The sequence below is a fragment of the Passer domesticus genome, chromosome 10 (assembly GCF_036417665.1).
Source record: "Passer domesticus isolate bPasDom1 chromosome 10, bPasDom1.hap1, whole genome shotgun sequence".
Classification (NCBI taxonomy): Eukaryota; Metazoa; Chordata; class Aves; order Passeriformes; family Passeridae; genus Passer; species Passer domesticus.
In genome coordinates, this window is record NC_087483.1 from 26,284,464 (window position 1) to 26,302,416 (window position 17,953).

Consider the following 17,953-nt stretch of genomic DNA (forward strand, 5'->3'; position numbering starts at 1 on the left):
ATACAAATAATGCATCTAGATTTACAGCGGTGACTTTGTGTTTTAAAACTATATATAGACAGCCATATAATTTACATTGTGAAAGCCAGATTGTCCCTCAGTAGTATCTCAAAGTCTTAAATCAATAAACATTATATCCATTTTTAGGAGCTACTAAATACTTATTCCAATACTACTTCCAATACTTATTAAGCCTCCCAGTGGGAGAGAATATTTGTGATGGCTCCTATCAGTCTGTGCACTATTTATACTGCTAATGGACACTGAAGACTGGCAGAAATTTCAGTCAGCTGAAACAAGTTTTCTTTTTACTCTCTGTTGATTACCCTCAACCAAGTCTGCAATTTGTTTTTTTAGCTGCTAGTCCCCCATGGACAGCCTCTGGGTCTTGTGGCACAATTTTGCTTGCTTCTTCTAAGTCATCACTTATTACTTGCATGGGCTGCTGGCTACAATAGGGTTTGTCCCCTTCTTCTCTAAAAGAGTTTGTCCTGATGACTGTCATGAGACAAGCTCTCTTACATTATTTTTGGCATAGGGGCTACATAACACCAGTGCTTTAGGAGAAACCACCAGAGAAACCTCAAGGACAGATCACTGAATCCAAATTCCTTCTATTGTTGTTTAGACTTCTCAAGTGAGTATATGTAATCCAGCTGATCCCTGAGTTCTTTTCCAGGTGTTCTCCTGGAAAGAAATTTTATCTGTATGAATGTGAGCTTTCTGTAGAGATATTTGCTTGCCAGATACCCTTGTTACAATTTGGTATCCACATATACTCAAGTTTATAGCCTGGGGACTTACAATGCTCAGTCCTTGGACCTTGGTATTATAAAGATACAACTGGCCCATGAGGACAGATTTGCTGATCTCTTATAATAATGAAGTCTGACTTATACTTGTGATAATTTTAAACTAATATTTCCTGCATAGAGTTGCCTTTCAAATCCACCAGGCAATGTTAGAAACTGTTTCATACTTTTGCAAGATGGAATTTCAGTGGTAGTTAAGAAGATGCTCAACAATGCTTTAGGAATTTAATTCCACAGTGCTGTTCAGTTACTGGTAAGGAATAGCCTAAATCTACTGCAAAGTCAAAGTTTTCAAAAAAATTATCTTAATATAATGATAGTACCATATTCTTAATATTTGAAGGCTTCTGAGAGTAATAATTATAATAATAAACAATAAGTATTCAGTGAACGGCTGAGCACCCTTTCCTTCAAGAAGCAGAGTTCAAAGGAACAGAGCTCTGCACAGCTCATGGGCTCCTCTTCCCTAAACCCAGTAACTCCAGTCATTAAATAGCTAGGCCCAACTGCAAAGTAGAGATAAAAGGACAAAAAACCCACTGTTCATTGCCAGAACTCCACTAAATCATGATGGCAGATGAAATAGAAACAAGACAATCACTGGAATTCTCATCTATAAATGTAAACATATGATAAAATATTTGTTTTAAATTAATCACTTGGTCATCACCTAGAAATGCAGCCCAGAAAATTGCAGACTGTGTCCTGCTGCAGTGTGTTGATGGGAAGGAGGGAGAAAGCAGTCTCCCTGCTCTGTGAATTTGGACTTGGAGATAAAAAAGCAGCTTCCATCCTGCTGAGCTCAGCTGCTGCAACAGCAGAAAGTTGTTCTAGACAGAGTGTGCACTCATAATTTATTGTTTCTGTCTCCTAAATGCATTACTTGTTGCTCTTTCAATTTTTCTTTTTATAATCCTTTCAGTTATTGACCTTCCCTCCAGCAACCATGATTTTGTGTGATCATCCTCACTTGTGTAGACTGAGTATAGAACACTGTTCCATGAGATTGGCAGCATATATCAGTCCTTATTGTTGGGTACCAGAGTAAAGATAGAGACAAATGAAGATTTTTATAATATTTTTAAAGCAACAACACAGCAAGATGAAAAAATGAAAAGACAGCAAAACTCCTGCTGCCCCAGCATGTCATGAGTTTATGAGGAAAACCAGAGCTTTGGGGCTGTCAGGTGGGAGAGGTATTATATAGAACACTTCATTCTTGCTTCTGCAATGCATCTCTGAAAGCCTGCACTATCAGGATAATTCCTATTGCCAAAATCCATAACAAGATCAGTAAAACAGATTTTCAGCCTCTCTTTTCCTCCACCAAAGCCAGAGACCTACAATCTAAGGCTGAGATTAGGCCGGATTTAGACAAGTGTAAACAATTCCAGGGAAAACAGCCTCCATCAAAAAGTCCAAGCAGAATTAAGGGTCCTAATTTAAATAACTTCAACTGCTGTTTTTCCACACAGTGCTATTTTTTAATTCTTCCTTCCTTTAATAGATGCCTAGTGGCTTGTAGCAGGTAGATGAGTCTGAACACTTTGTTTTTGAAGTGTGTTTACTGCAATGAAGCTGAATAACCAGCAAAAGCTGTTCTTTACCCACCTACAGCAGTTGTGTATCTGTCCCAGTACACTTATACTTTTACCCCCATCCCCAACAATCACTGCCAAGTGCATATCTCTGAAAAGCCAACCTTGTTCTATATTTGTCTGTATTGAAGTGTCATTGTCCTCTATTGATTTTAACTAAGTCTGTAAATAGCTAGCAATTGTGTTCTTCATTACTTACAGTTTCATCCATTTATAGTATCATCCATCTGTGATTTTTGTTTTTCCCTTACTTTCTTTCCTATTTTTTACTTCCCTGAGCCAATTTTCTTCTTGTTCTATAAACCCACAGAACTCTCCTAAAACAACGATCTGAAGTCAAAATAGCATCAACAAATTTGCACTCAGTGTTTGAAGCATTCCTTATGCACTCTCTACAGTTGCAGAAACTGCAAAAAAACCCTAGAAGAACTTTCTACAGATCATATAGAGTATTCATTGTTAAGTATAGTAACAAGACAGACACACTGTTTTTCTTTTGCTCAAGTCACAAAGTCATCATGATGAGAGACAGAAATCAAAATAGTTTGCCTCAAGCATAGATTTAGTCCTTGACTTACCCCATGCAGGTCTGACAGGCAGTACTCTGAGGTATTAATCAGATTTTTTTCACCTGTAAAATAAGGAAGACAGAATTTTGAAATTTTCCCAGTTTTTAAAACTAAAGATGCATTAGTTATTTTCATCTAAAAAGTTATAAAAAACCAAATTTACACCTATAGTTTTTACAGACATGATGAGAGGATCAAAAATTTATCAGTGGTGTTGCAAAATATCTATCTTGACCTACTTTTCAAGGAGCTCCCCAATAAGATCAAGAAGCCGAAAATCAAAAAAAAAGAAACTAAGAAATCAGGTTCTTCAGAGTAGGAGATGTAATTGCTTCATTATTAGAAAAAGGAGCTATTGAGCAATGACAAACACCTGTCTGACACTCCCTCACATGCTGTCCTGGCCTCTCAACCGAGTTTTGTCCTGCCAGTGACTGTAGGGATCTAAACAAATCTTCCAAGGCTCCAGGTGGCTTCCCCTCCACCACACCTGGGACTTTGACTTCATGTTTCCATGTACTGCCTGCAAAGGGAGCCCTCAGCCCTGGCTGCTCCTGGCCATATAGCAGGTGCTCTCCAGCACCACTTCAGCCTTAGAGCAGAACAACAAAGTTGCAACTATAAAAGGAAAAAAAAATTCCATCTCTCCAAAAGGAGAGAGATGGCTTCATTGTTTTGAAAATGAAACATTTCTTTTCTTTTTCCTTCAAGAGATTTTTTTCATTTTCTTTTACACAAACCTTGAGTATATTAGAATGCCTTGAAAGGAAAAACGATACAGTTTTGCCACTTGTACAAATATTAATGCATTTCAATCTAAGCAAGGTATAAAATAAAATTCTTCTATGATCTAGAGCTTAAATGAGGAAGAGGAAGGAAAAATGGGAAAAGAAATTTCAACTTCTCAAGATATTCAATAGAATCTTCAGTAAAAAATCAGTTGCAAAAAATTGAATTTGTACATTAAAGACTCACAGGAGAAGATCTATAGATACCAGGAGGTGTGCAGGATGGCTGTGCAGGATGGCTGACCCATTCACTGATTACATACATGACAAAACAGAAACATTTGCCCATGCTTTCTCTGGAGGATGCCTTGCCTCTGCCCAAGACACACACAGAAATATTTTGACACTGGGGTTACAGATAATGAGGCCCATGTCCTTCACCTCCTGTTTGAACCAGGCAGGCTCTGCAGATCAGCTTTTCTTCACCCTGCAAAGACTAACACCTGAGCAGAGGCACAGCACTGAGCACAGCCTTGACCTATTTTCAAGGGCAGCTAAGCTTGTTTGAAAATCATGTGAAGAATAGGGGGAAAGGCATAGTTCATGTAGGCTTTACAATAAGTAGTTTCATATACAGGAATGTAAAATGCTAAAAATTATTTATATGGTCTTACTAACAAGATACAGGTTTGGAGGCTGAATGAAGTCTTTTCTTTGCTGGAATAAACCCCTTATGATTATAGAAAATAGAGAACAAGAAAATAAACTAATATCAATGTGTGGGTGAATAAAAATGGAAAATAAAACACACCAAAAGCATGCCTCAGAAATTTCTTTTTTCTCATTATATGCAAAGCAGGTTAATCTGGTTAATCTCTCCCACATATTTTATAAAAGCCATAAGTTTTTCCAAGCTTCCACAAGTGCTGTGGAACAATTTTCTGGAAACCAAATAAATCAGTCCAATCAGTAACAAATAAGTTCCTCAGTTTTCCATGATCAGGGACAAGGAGAGAATGATGACTTGATGGGCAGGCCTGGCAGCGTGGGCTTCCCAAGGCTTGGAGTCTGGTGAGTAACACTGGCCCTCCCAAGCCAGTTCTGTGCTTCCCCTAATGCTGGTAGGTGTCCCTGTGCTGGGATAAGCAGAGAAACGTGGCTCAGAGATTGCTCTGCAGAAGCTGCTTCCAGTCTGGAAGGAGCAGTCCTATCTATTATGCAGATAATGGGCAGCCTGCTAAAGAATAGAGCAACCAGAAGAGGATTGGTCCGTCAGCATTTTGTATTGGTTTTTCACTGTTGAGCTGTAACAAAAAGTTATTTTTGGAAGCCAGAATTTTACTCCTTACCTTTACTTGAAATGAATTTTCTCTGCTGTGCTGTTACAAAAAGTTATTTTTGGAAGCAAGAACTTTACTGCTTACCTTTACCTGTTGGTTTTAAGGAATGTGCAGCACAGTTTATTTTGTTTGTACTGACCCCAAACTGTCTTCTATTTAAAAAGAATGATATTTTAATAGATATTTATATAATAGTTATATAAAACAAAATGGCAGTAAACAGATAAATTATAAATGAATTTTAATCATTAATATTCACTCAACTAAATGGATCAGTATCCCGAGAATGTCGTTATTTTGTGTTCAGCATTTGTATATGACAGGTTTTATTTACTTGTGTACTTGTGTCTACAAACCCCAGCTGAGTCATGGGGTTTTTATTACCCTGGGGAATGAATAAACATAGAAAAAGATGGTCTCTCAGGAACGGTATAGTCTGAGAAAACACATCAAGTGCAGAGCAGAGATGCTAGTGCACTCTCATGCCTTTCCAGCAAATGAAGAGTAGCTAGAAGTTCAGCTAAAATGTAGCATGAATCCTCAAAACACACCCAGTATACCATGGGGTACATTTCTGCAAAACACCTGCCCAACAAAAACTCATCACAACCAGTCCCTTATGATTATAATTGCAATATCTCTGTATATCTGTCCCATGTTCCTTGTCCAGGAGCTTTGTCTGGGACCCACCTGGATCTATGGCCAGATCAAAGTGTGGAGGATGTTGCAATAGTTGCATCTCCAATGGAGATGGAATTTCTCACAGAAGTCATGGTTGCTGATGTAATTTATAATACATCAATAGTTATCCTGCAGGAATTTTGAGGAAGTGACTCAGATGATTTCATGTTCCTGAAATTACCTTTCTCATCTCAAATAAATATCCTTTTATATACTTAACCAGTACTTTTATTATATCTGTTACATATTATTCCATTCAAGGCCTTACCTTTAGAATGAAATCCATATTTTCCTTTCTAAACCATAGTTTACACATTTCTGTATTTATATTTACTTCTAGTTGTCCTGGAATTCTAGTAAATGCATCATGAAATTAATATTATTAAGAGTCAACATCAGAGTGTTTTCTTGATAATTTATACAATATTTAAAGGTATCTTTGCTAATATTGTTAGCAATTCCCTATTCAGTAACACTTAAATTGCAAAAGTATCATAAAGGCATTAGCAGAGACATAAATGGTCTCAAAAAGGGCACTGTATAGAAAAAAATCTATTTGCAACTCCAAATTTCTTGAGGCCTGCGCATTCAAACACCAAAAGTCCAAACACTCAAAAGCTGATGCTAGTATCTATATTCAGAATGCTAACCAAGAGAATAATACTCTTCTTCTATGCCTTTACTTGCACAGACGTTTTTTGAATATAAACCAGTTTTCCAATTTTTCCACATCTATGTTTTTAGCATTATTTTTTAAAACAAAATGGAAGGTAAAAATAACTTTGCTTACATTATGCTGCAAATGTGGGCAGACCTCTAGCTTCAGCACAGCTCCATAACTGAAGCTGTCCACTGGTGTCCCTACAAAGACCTTTTTGCACAGTCAGCTTAAATTAATAAAGACATATGATGCATTAAGCCATGCACATTACACTGAACAGTGGTTCAGGCTTGAAAGTGCCTAATGTTGAAGAAAGTTTCCCACCAGCTGTTTTTGTGTTGTTTTGTGCTCTCATTTGAACTATTACATAATGTGTTGAGATAAAAAATTGGCTTATAGAGGTACAATGGTTTGTTTTCTAGAGGCCAATTAGTTTATAATTTTAGTTTATACTCACAAAATAAAGCAGACTTTTAAATCAAATAGAAAAAAAACAAAAGGAAGATATGGCAAATGACATCACAGACCATCACTTTCAGGAAGTATTCTCAAAATATGAAGGCCTATCTTCATCATGTCAGAGTCATAATTTATGATAGATTGAAATCAACATTCTTCTGCCTGAATTATCATAGTCTAAAGCCATTATGCACATTGACTTACTGTAACACAGGAAAAGAAGAGAAGAAAAAATAATAACTGATATGTTGCACACCATTTTTAATTCCAAAAATATCCAGTGAATGATACAAAGTGTATGCAATATTGAATCAGATAAAATAATGAGTGTGAAGGCACACACACACAAGATTTATTGCAACAGCACTAATGTTTTGTCCATGATATACTTGTGCACATACAAATGCAATCTACTCTGAAGTGGAAAAAGGAAACACAACAATTAATAGGTATGGCAAGTGCCCCAATGAATAGAATCTCAGAGTTACTAAATAAATGGGTTGCAGTACCACCAGCTGGTTTGTAAAAGCTTTGCTACTACTTAGGAAAAAGGCTGAATGTCTTCTTTCAGGAGAAAAGCTGGGGATAGGATAGCATCAGTAATCCCATCTTTGGGATCTTCTAGAAAGCATGAAGTCCTACCTCTCCTTTCCATGAACTACCTCAAGTTGTTTCCTCCTTGCTATGCAAGATTCTGTGGATCCCACTGCTTTCTCCACAGTAGAAAGGGAAGATGAGTGTCTGATTTTGATGGTAGGACTTCCTGATCTTAAAGGACTTTTACAACCTTAAGAACTCCATTATTCCATGATCTAACTTTAGTGTTGCAAAATTTGCTAGTGGCCCAACTTTATGAGTTCTATCATGGGTTAACTCCACGTGGCAATTAAGCGCCACACAGGAACTCACTCATTCCCACCACACCAGGATGGGGGAGTCAATCAGAAGTGAGAAAACTTGTGGGTTGAGGTGAAGGCAGTTCAGTAGGTAAAGGGGAAGCTGTGCACACAAGCAAAGCCAAACAAGGCATCCATCCAGCAGTTCCCATGGGCAGGCTGGTGTTCAGCCATCCCCAGGACAGCCAGGGCTGCACCACACGCAACAGTGACTTGGGAAGACAAACACTGTCACTCCAAACAAGTCCCCTTCCCCCTTCTTCCCCCAGGTTTGTATGCTGAGCATGGCACCATATGGGGTGGGATATCCCTGTGCTCAGCTGGGGGCAGGATATCCCTGTCCTGGCTGTGTCCCCTCCCAGCTCCTTGTGCACCCCCATTCTCCTCACTGGTGGGGCCGTGTGAGGTGCTGGAAAGGCTTTGACTGTATGTGAGTACTGCTCAGCAATAAAGAAAATAATCCAGAATTACCAACACTGTTTCCAGAAAAATCAAAAGCATAGCCCCATGATACATACTGTGAAGAACATTAACTCTATCCCAGGCATATATAACTAGAACATAGTAGCAGATTTTCATATCAGAAAGTTTTGGCTGCACAACTCATTCACAACATAAAGTGCTCAACTTCCACAGAAGTAAAACCATAAAAGATGAAAACAAAATCTTCAATGGGCATTACTTGAGACTTTAATTGGGAAGACATAAGAGATTTCAGCCTTTGGTTATTGCAGTGGGGCTTTACCACCATATACTTTCATTACTGTAATGTCCACGGGAGACATATTACATTCAGATTGAAAACCAAATCTATTTTTGATAAGAGGTAAGTCCAAAAGCTGGAACCATTAGTAGAAAGGCCCAAGAGGATGGAACTGCCGTGATAAATTAACCTTAGCACGAGGCAAGTGAAAAACTTATTCTTAATGCTGCCCAATCTTATATATATGTGTTTTGCCTAGAGACGATTTTGGGTTCAGTGTCAGAGTTTGTTAGGGAACATGCATAACACAGGCTTTTGAGACAGGGAGATGAAGAGTTGTCCAGAATTTATACAGAGATTTAAATTTATCACAAAGCAATTTTAATGGGACCCTTGGAACCAGTTATGTCTTTGGCAAAATACCAGCAACAGGAAAGATAAATTCGCCACCCATTCATGCTCACCTAAAGATAGATTTTAAGGTGAAGCAAAACCAGTGATTCAATTTCTCTTCCTCACAGGTGCGAAGCCCAAATGATCTGCGCGGTCTGTGTTCATGCATAAGTGGTACCAATTTTCAATATAGCTAAAAGTTACTACTGGCAGAAAGCTTGCATCCAGAATCAATGGAGAAATACTATCCAAGTAGAGATTATCTGTAACCTCATTTCCACAGAGTTATAATTTGTTTCAAATCTTTGAATACTGATAAGGGTGAGAACACCCAGAGTCAGGCAGAGTGAGATGACACTCTTTCAAAAAAAAAAGAGGTCAGAAATTCTTCAACATCAATTTCTATGTACTCAACACCCTCTTTTCTATTTTCAAGCACCAGGCAGGCAGGCACTTTTACTGGTAACACATCCACACAGGTTTTCTTGGCATCCCTCAAATCCTCCCAGCACTATTATATGTGAATGCTGCAATTTTCCATCAATGGAGAAACTACTGTTTCCACTCCCTGTAATTTTACACCCTCAGAAGACACTTCTGTTGACTGACAGACATCACCTTCTTCTTCCTTTTGCTGCACTGGGATTGGAAGCCTGTTCCTCATAACAGTTAATATTCCTGACTTTCCTTCTTACACAATTAAAAAGCAGTCACATGGAAGAACAACTTTGTTCAAGGCAGGTCGGGTTTTAAAATACAAAATCCCAGGAAAGAGGAATATGGAGAAGCACTTCAGCATCTTAGTTTAAATTCAGCCCTGTAAAAGCTCACATGAAATATTCATACTTTAATGTCCACAAAGTAGTTTAATCTGATCTGCAGAATCACAACACTGGCAGTATAATATGTCCCATGGCCATACAAAATGCTGAAGTGAGCAGAATACGCCCATTTTCCTCGGCCAGAAAAACTCTGACCTGAAGGCTCTGGTACAAAGCACTCACTAAACACCCTGTATAACTATTTAATATATGTGCCCTCTGGAAATGCTGAAGGCCTTTCTCCTTAGGTGTCTGCCTCTGATCCTAGCAACGGACACTGTTTCTTTGTTCACTGACCTTATGAATAAAAGTACTAGGAGCCAGATAAATTGCTAGCAGCATCACAGTCTTTAGTGAAGGCCAGTGATCCTTCAAATTTCATCCTAAACATAATTATGTGGAGAAATCCATCTACAGAACTTACGGGTTCCTCAAAACACTTCATCTGTCATCACCCCATTGAACCAACACTATTTATTTGCTTTCTAAAGGAAAGCTAATTGATTTATCTGTTACTTGAAATAACACCACGATAAATAAATTATCACTTAAACACAATGGATTACTAACATTTCCTTTTCTAATTATATTTATGACATATTACCATGTCTTGTTTTTTTTTTAAAGCTTGCATATGTTTTCTTTATCCTTATAATCTAATCTAAGGTGCAAAACCTGGACTTGTGCCAGCGAGCCCCTTTGTTAATATACTGCTGCACTACCAGAGTCCATCTGGAGTTACTGTTCTGCTTGATGTCACACGGCAGATCCTACCTGCACGGAGGATGAAAGGACATTCAAGGCACGTATCAAGGGATGACAGTTTTCTTTGTGATGAACCACAGAGTCACAGCTTGTTAAGTAAGACTGTGACAGTGATAAAAGACAAAGCCATCATTTTATAGCAGAATATGGCCTATCGGTACATGACAAGCCATACTATCTCTGCTCACACATGCTGACATCTCATAATGCATTCTCCCAAGTGCCGGACAGAAATAGTCCCTGAAGACAGCACCACTAGAGAGTAATAGCATACTGCTTATCTGGGAGCAAATGAATGGAAAAAACCTGAAGTGTGCAATGTGTCCCTACTAAAATCACAGATAAAGTGAGCTTTCAGCTGAAAGAATTTTCTAATTTCATTAGAAGTTCAATTGCTTTCAAATCAAAAAATAAGACAGTTATATTATCTTCATTGTCAACAATTTAGCCCCATTTCACTATGATATTTTTTAAATGTTGAAAGTAAATTTACAAAAATCTGTTGGGAGACTTCCTTTTTGAGAGCTGTGCATCCATACTGTGCAAACAGTCTTGCACTGTACTTAACATTCTTCACACTCGACATCTTCCCAGCCTGTCCAAATATCACTAGCTGGTGCTTACAGGCTCCCAAGCTGCCCTGCAGGGTGAAAGCCCATGGGAATGTAGGTTATGGTGAGAGGCTAACAGCCAGACACCTCCCAGAGCAGGCAGCATAGAGGGACAGGGAAAGGACACTGTCAGCAGAGGTGGCAGTAAGGAACTTGAGGCTGGTACCTTGCTGGAAGGAATGGGAAGACTTAGTGGCTTCCTGGGGAGAAAAAAAACCTGAAAGGAGCATCAAGAAGGAAAATATTTAGCTTGAAAGAATAGGAAAATATTCAAAAGGCTACCAGCCAGCAGGGGAATATAAGGAAAAGTCAGGCTCTCCTCTTGGTTTTAGCCCAAGCCTTTTGATTGCCCGCCATGCAAAATTCTTTATGATATATTGATGTTGCTATTGGAAGCAACTGCAATCCACCTGAATGGAAGAAACAAATCTATCTGCTCTAGTGATTCCTATGAAACCTCTGTCTCCCTACACTCCCACAGGGACACAGCAACTCTCCTGCAAGTGCAGCTCATGGGGAGGGACAAGGAACAGCAGTGCAATAAAAACATAAAGTGATGTTCACAGAGATAACCCTGTTTGACTGCAAAATTAGTGGTGACATGATGATGTAAGTGCTGTTTATCAGCAAGAAGCTGTCAGTGTGGTTAACAGGGGCTTTCAGGCTGAGCATTAATCAAATGGGCTTAACCGAGAAGTTCTCTTGGTGCTGCTGTACATTTGAGATGCACTGGCTGCATTGGCTGGGGATTGTAAATCTTCAAAAGTGCCAGTGAAAAGCTGTCAGGTACTCTCCTCTTTGGTTGCATAGTGCATAGATCTTCCCTTCCTACTGTACCTGCAGCTATCACCTCACAGAAACTGTCCATCTAGCGGAGCCAAGAATCCTGCTCTCACTTGCCCTGTAACTCACCCATAAATACCTGCAAAATTCATTGGTTAATCACCTGCAAATTTTTCCCTTGTGACACCTGGAAAATATTAGTCACAAAGGTGAAGTAGCCCATGTCTTGTGTGGTGCTTGCCATACTGATCAGCATTTACTGTTTGCTTGTGCCCCTCCCATCTGTTGACTGAATGGCTCTTATCTTCACAAATAAATATTAAATTCTTTGGTATAGTCGTAATACAATAAGCACAATAAATAGCAGTAAAGTTAACTACTGTATTTAACAGTAAGACTCTTGATGACCATTTATATTGCTGTTCTAGTTAGCCCAGCATTTCTGATTCATGTCACAGCTTTTGTTATATAGATTAATTGATTTTTTTGTTTGTTTGTTTGTTTTCAGTAGTTGTTGACAAGATCAAATAAGTACTTTTTAAATTTCTTCTCTTCTTGGTTCTGGACTTTAAAATCTATATAGGCACTCAGGTCTCAGTACCTTTATCTCCATTTCTATATTTAGAGTACCTTCCTCACTTATCCTTCTTCCATTCTCATTTTCATGTCTTCCTTTTATGGTGATTCTCAGACCTGAAACTGCTTTCTCCCCCTCCACTGATGTTGTTTTGCAGGAAGCCGTCTCTGCTAGATGGAACAGAACAATTATATTCAAAGACAAAATATTTCAGAATTAAACCCTGAAAACATTTCAGGCACTACATCTGATATTTGACTGTCACAGACAAGTACCAGGCTGGAAGGAATCTTAAGCAGAAACTCGTCCAATCTTTCTTGGCAAAAGCTTAGTCCATACAAGATGGCTCTGCATTCGGTTCAGCTGAATCTTAGAAGTGTCCAGTGTTGGGAAAGGTGTCCAGTGTTGGGGAAGAATCAGTATTTGAGTAATACAGAACATATATGCATGACCAAAATGGGGTACATAGAACTGTCTTGATAACAGATTAGAAAGATCCCATAATACACTGCTTTTGAGTAGGGGGTCCCCCCCCTCTGCTACACCTCAGTTAATAAATCCTGTCTCAGCTTCATATGAGCTTAGACAGATTGTTTCCCTTTCCAGACCAGCCACCACTCACAGCTTCACTGCTGCAGTACAGACAGTCACAGTTAGTCTGAGGCAGGTCTCCATCCTCTATAGTCTTAGATATGCATTTATCTGGCTATGAAGGATACTCAATGTCTTATCTCTTCTAATTTTACCGTGGTCATGTGTTTGAAAGCTCTTAATCCTGAAGTGGTGTAATTAGGTGACAATTCTAGTTTTCATTTGAAGAAAAATTCTTTAAAATTTAAAGAAGTATGTCCAAAAAATCTGAATTCATATAGAGGGGAAATCGCCTTTTCTTGTTTTTAACTTTTTCCTGATTTTTCAGCCAATCTAACAATTTTGGCATATTCTGTTCTTGATGATTTGCAATTGGAATTAGCTCTACTAAAACACTTCATTGAGTTGAACCAGGCTGAATTTTTAATTTGTAAGCTCATGACAAAGATCACACTTTTTCACGCATTCTGACATATACATAAATTAAAAAAGCCTATCAACATTAAATTCTCAAGAAATGTTATAGCTTCTTCTGTTTTCTTCTAGTCAACCCACCACACAATTTTGAAATTTTGGAAGGACAAGTTGTTTTATGAAGACAATCATCATTTCACCTGAAAAAGACTATTTTTAGAAATTCATAAAGCATAGCTAGCTTTTTGCTAGAGTTTTTAAGCTTTATGCACACTGTGGTTCCAACTACAAGTGCCAAAATGTCACAAAAAAGACTATTTCCTCAATACTGTCAGCTTAGTGAGAGACAGAAAGTGCTGGAAATTTTATAAAAAGAGACCTCATAGTGAGAATTACCACTCAGCTTTTAGACCAAAAAGGCTAACCAAGCACTGGAGGTTTTGGGAAGATTTTCAAACAGAATTGATGCCATAAATAATCAGAATTTTGCTGATCAACTTGGCAAACTTATTGAATATTGTCTTGCATGTGATCTTTTAATATACAGGTGGGCTTCATATATATTTAGAAAGAGATAGCCTAAAGCCTAGACCTGCCTAAACCTGACCATTGCTGCTGGGTAAATATGAAAATACAGAGAATGTGCATGTTGATGACTGAACCATGCTATTATTCAGGTTAGCTCTTCATTTTTTATCTTATTAAGAAACTCCTAGAATTAAACTGGAGATTGCCAACAATTTGAGATATTTTCCACGCAGAGCAGGAGCTCTTGCCTCTCTCTGTAGCTCCTGAGGGAGCAGAGGCTGCCAGAGTGGTCAGGCTTCACTCTGTCTGCTGTACCTTAGGACCTAGGCACCTGCATTCTAGGCCAGGTTGCAAAGAAGAAACCTGTAATACCAGAACACTTCCTCTACAGAGCCATGGGATGGAAGAAAAGCACATACCAGAAGCAGTGGAGGACTTGGGTTAGATGTCAAAAGACTAAAATTTCCCTATTTTCTGTTGTTTCTCTGTGGAAGTTGCTTTAGGTTCACTGATGTCTTGGAGCAGGAGCAATAATGAATGTTAGGAAGACTTGCTTCATGTCTCAGGAACGACTGGAATATATTTGAGACGCTTGGTCATTCCTTTACCTTGGCCCTGATCATATCTGAATATTCAAAAATGCACATGAGGGCGTTTTCATGCAGCAACTCTGATCAGAGTTTTTGGATTTGCAATGCACAAGTTACTCATGAAAGGCATGCAATGCACAGTGAATATGAGATAACCTCCTCCTTGTCAAAGATAAGGTGTGAACTTACTGATGCTTTTCGGAAGTGGAGTAAATTACTTCACACATTGCTAGCTAAGAGAATTTGCAAAAGGAGCTAGTGTGCAGTAGTTTATGAGTTTGAATTCACACTTCAATTTTTTTTTTTCTTTATGGTAACTTTTAATGCAGAGAAGCATTCAGACATCTTAATTCTGAGAGTCTTAGTTCAAAAAGTGACCAGAGTTATAAAAAAATGCAGTGTAACATTCCTGTCTTTTTTCTGAAATGCCACTTCTCCATAAGCTCAATTATACACTTTTTAGTTAATTCTGATTTCAAGGGTAATGGTATGAGATATTTTTCTTGAAAAATAAATATAGTGTTAACATGGGCTGTTGAAATATGTTACAGACAGCTGAAGTATGAAGAAATTCTAGGAAATTAGTATACAAATTAGCATATTAATAGTACTGAAGGTCTTATGTAACTTATAGTTTAGGTCTTGCATCTTCCCTGGCATCTTGCCTTGCTTAATAAGTTCAAAACCAAGAGACTCCTGCCTCTTGTAAATCTGGAATTTATGAATCCAGACCTCTTCGGCACATGAGGAAGAACCCAGCAAGACAAGCACTTCCCACCAAATCCTGCTGTCATTCCAGATGCACAAAGACTTTTAAAAGCAAGAATCTTGCTCTGGGCTTTATGCAGTCTGGTTTTGACATTCTCCAAGGATGGCAACTGCACAAAATCATCTCCAAAGAAGCAGGCTTTTAACCATATTTTTAATTGTTTTGTTCAAATTCACACTTCATTTAAAATGCTCATGGAGGTGGAGTGCTAGTGAACTTGTCAACTTTTTTGAAATGTGCTGAATCACACGAAAAGTGAGGAGGCTTACTTACAAATGATGTCCTGGGCTAGAAAGCTTGAGTAATATTTAACTTAGTAAAACCAGATTCTTTAAGAGTCCTCACAGGATCAACATCATCACTTTCCACAAGGTCCTAATACAAAGCATTTTATGCAAAATTCTAGGCCTTTCAACCTACTAATAACCTACCTGTAAAAACTAATTTGTATGACCCCAGACTCTGGTTAAAGATAAAAGGTCAGTCAATTAGATAGAGTTCAGTGACTGTAAGCAGAAAATGAGAAATAAAAAAACAGTAAAAAATAATACCTTGAATTTGCTTCTTTAAGTTTCAGTGCTCTATTAGATTGTTTTAGGTATTACTTTACTTAAATATCTCATAGAGCACAATTTTAGGTGCTTAGCTGAATATTCATCAATCAGTATTCTTCTTAAAATACATTCTTTGCAAGTTCAGCTTTGTTACTTGACATCTGATTTTCCAAAACGCTGAGCACCTGCAGCTCCCAGTGGCTTCATTTTCACCACAGTTACTCGGGAAATCAGTTCAGGGCGCACTTGTACTCACGTGGCACGGCCCCAGTTTTCAGTGGAAAACTATGCTTTTTGAAGACTAGGGGATTTTTTATTTTGTTACACCTTCAACTAAGAAGTGTCTATTTTTCCACAGCAGATGCTGGAGCCCTGTCCTTTTAAGCTGCCAACATCCCAGATTCTGTTTCTAAGCTTATCTATTTAAAGAGCAAGGATTGTCATGCTGGAAATTACCTTAAAAATAGGGGTCTTGTGCAGGGCCTAGACCCAGCTCCCTACTTATTCTGTTCTGTATGCCAATAGCAAGGAGAAATAAATTATGAACAGATGCTTGCTTCTGCCCTGCTCTGGATTCTGGCCAGACAGACAATCTGAAAAGGTGTAATACAAGCAGCTGCTGCTTTCTAAAGGTACAGATATTTATTCACAGGAACAAGAGAACTGAGATGTAAAAGGTAAAAGAATTAGGACTCTGAAAAGAACAATTTCTTAGAGCTGCCAACAAGGTGACAGAGCTTTCCACCTCTCCATATGCAGAGGCACCTTCTATAAATCCATAGTTGTGCTACATAATCCGAGGCACTTGGACAAATCAGGCTAATGCAGAGTTCCTTGTTTCAGTGACTCTGTAGAACACAACTGGAGATTAGGAAAATAATTATTCACTGCAAAAAAAGAGTGTATATGACATTAATCGAGATTATAAAAAGCTAACTACATCTGGGGCTAAAAAATTGTGCTATCCCAGATTCTCATTAATAGCATCCAATTACCGTCTGTGGTTATGTAACTGTTCATCTCACTATGTGGCCACTTACTGCTGGAGTCTGTTGCTGCTCAGCATAAATTGCATGGAGCACAGTGTGTAAAGGGATTAATGGCATTTACTTTACATTTTGCAATACAAGGATAAACAAAAATATATTCTGAAACAAAATTCCAAGTTGCAGGGAGAGGTCATTCCAAGCAAATTTTTAAAATTCTTTATTTTTAAAAATTATTTCAGTTGGGAGGGATGAGAATTTTGGTTGGTTGGTTTGGGGTTTTTGCAGCAAAAACATATGATCGTTATGGGGTATAAAAGAAAGTAAATGTTTTCTGTTTCAAATATGTAGTAAAAACTAGTACACTATCACATAAAACAAACCATTAATTTTAGAGGGTTTATTCCTCTGAATGCTATACAGATATTTCAGATCTCAAAGTGCACATCATTCGAATAGGGGAACTTTTACTGAGCAGTCTGCATGTGGGCACTGACCAAATAAAATGTCAATGAGCCTCTACTGATAAGAACAAGCAGAGATAAAATGGACAGAAAGATCTGTGAGTCAGTAAATACTGCAAACAACAATCATAGCAGGTCAGGCAATTATCACAAGAAGAAAAAACACTGATAAGTCCAGCAAATAAAATGTGATCCCCTCATAAACCACGAACATCAGAGAGAATGACAGCAGACTAAAGCTGGGGCTCACAGGACATTAACCTTTCTGAATGGAGGGCTGACTATTGCTTTGGAACCTAATCCAACAACCAATCTGTTTGCACAGCAAATTACTTATTTCCTTTGTAGAAGGGAAAACAGTGTTTGAGTAGTAAAGCTGCTGTGAGAACCAAGGAAACAAAATCAATGAGCTAAAACATCAGGGAACAGTTGCAAACTGAAACAATGAACAAAAGAGTTATGAAAGATAAAAGCCAAAGACTGGAGAAGCAAGAGAAAAAAAAAGAACAGGCTGTAATGATTTCTGAGAGGATGGTTTTTCATTTTCTTCATGGTTAATGGCAAGATTTCATTGACCTCTGCTGAAGTCAGACAAGGATTTTTAAGATGAGAACAAAAATGGCTGAGAAAGGACCAAAAGCAGAACAAGTAGTGAAAGGA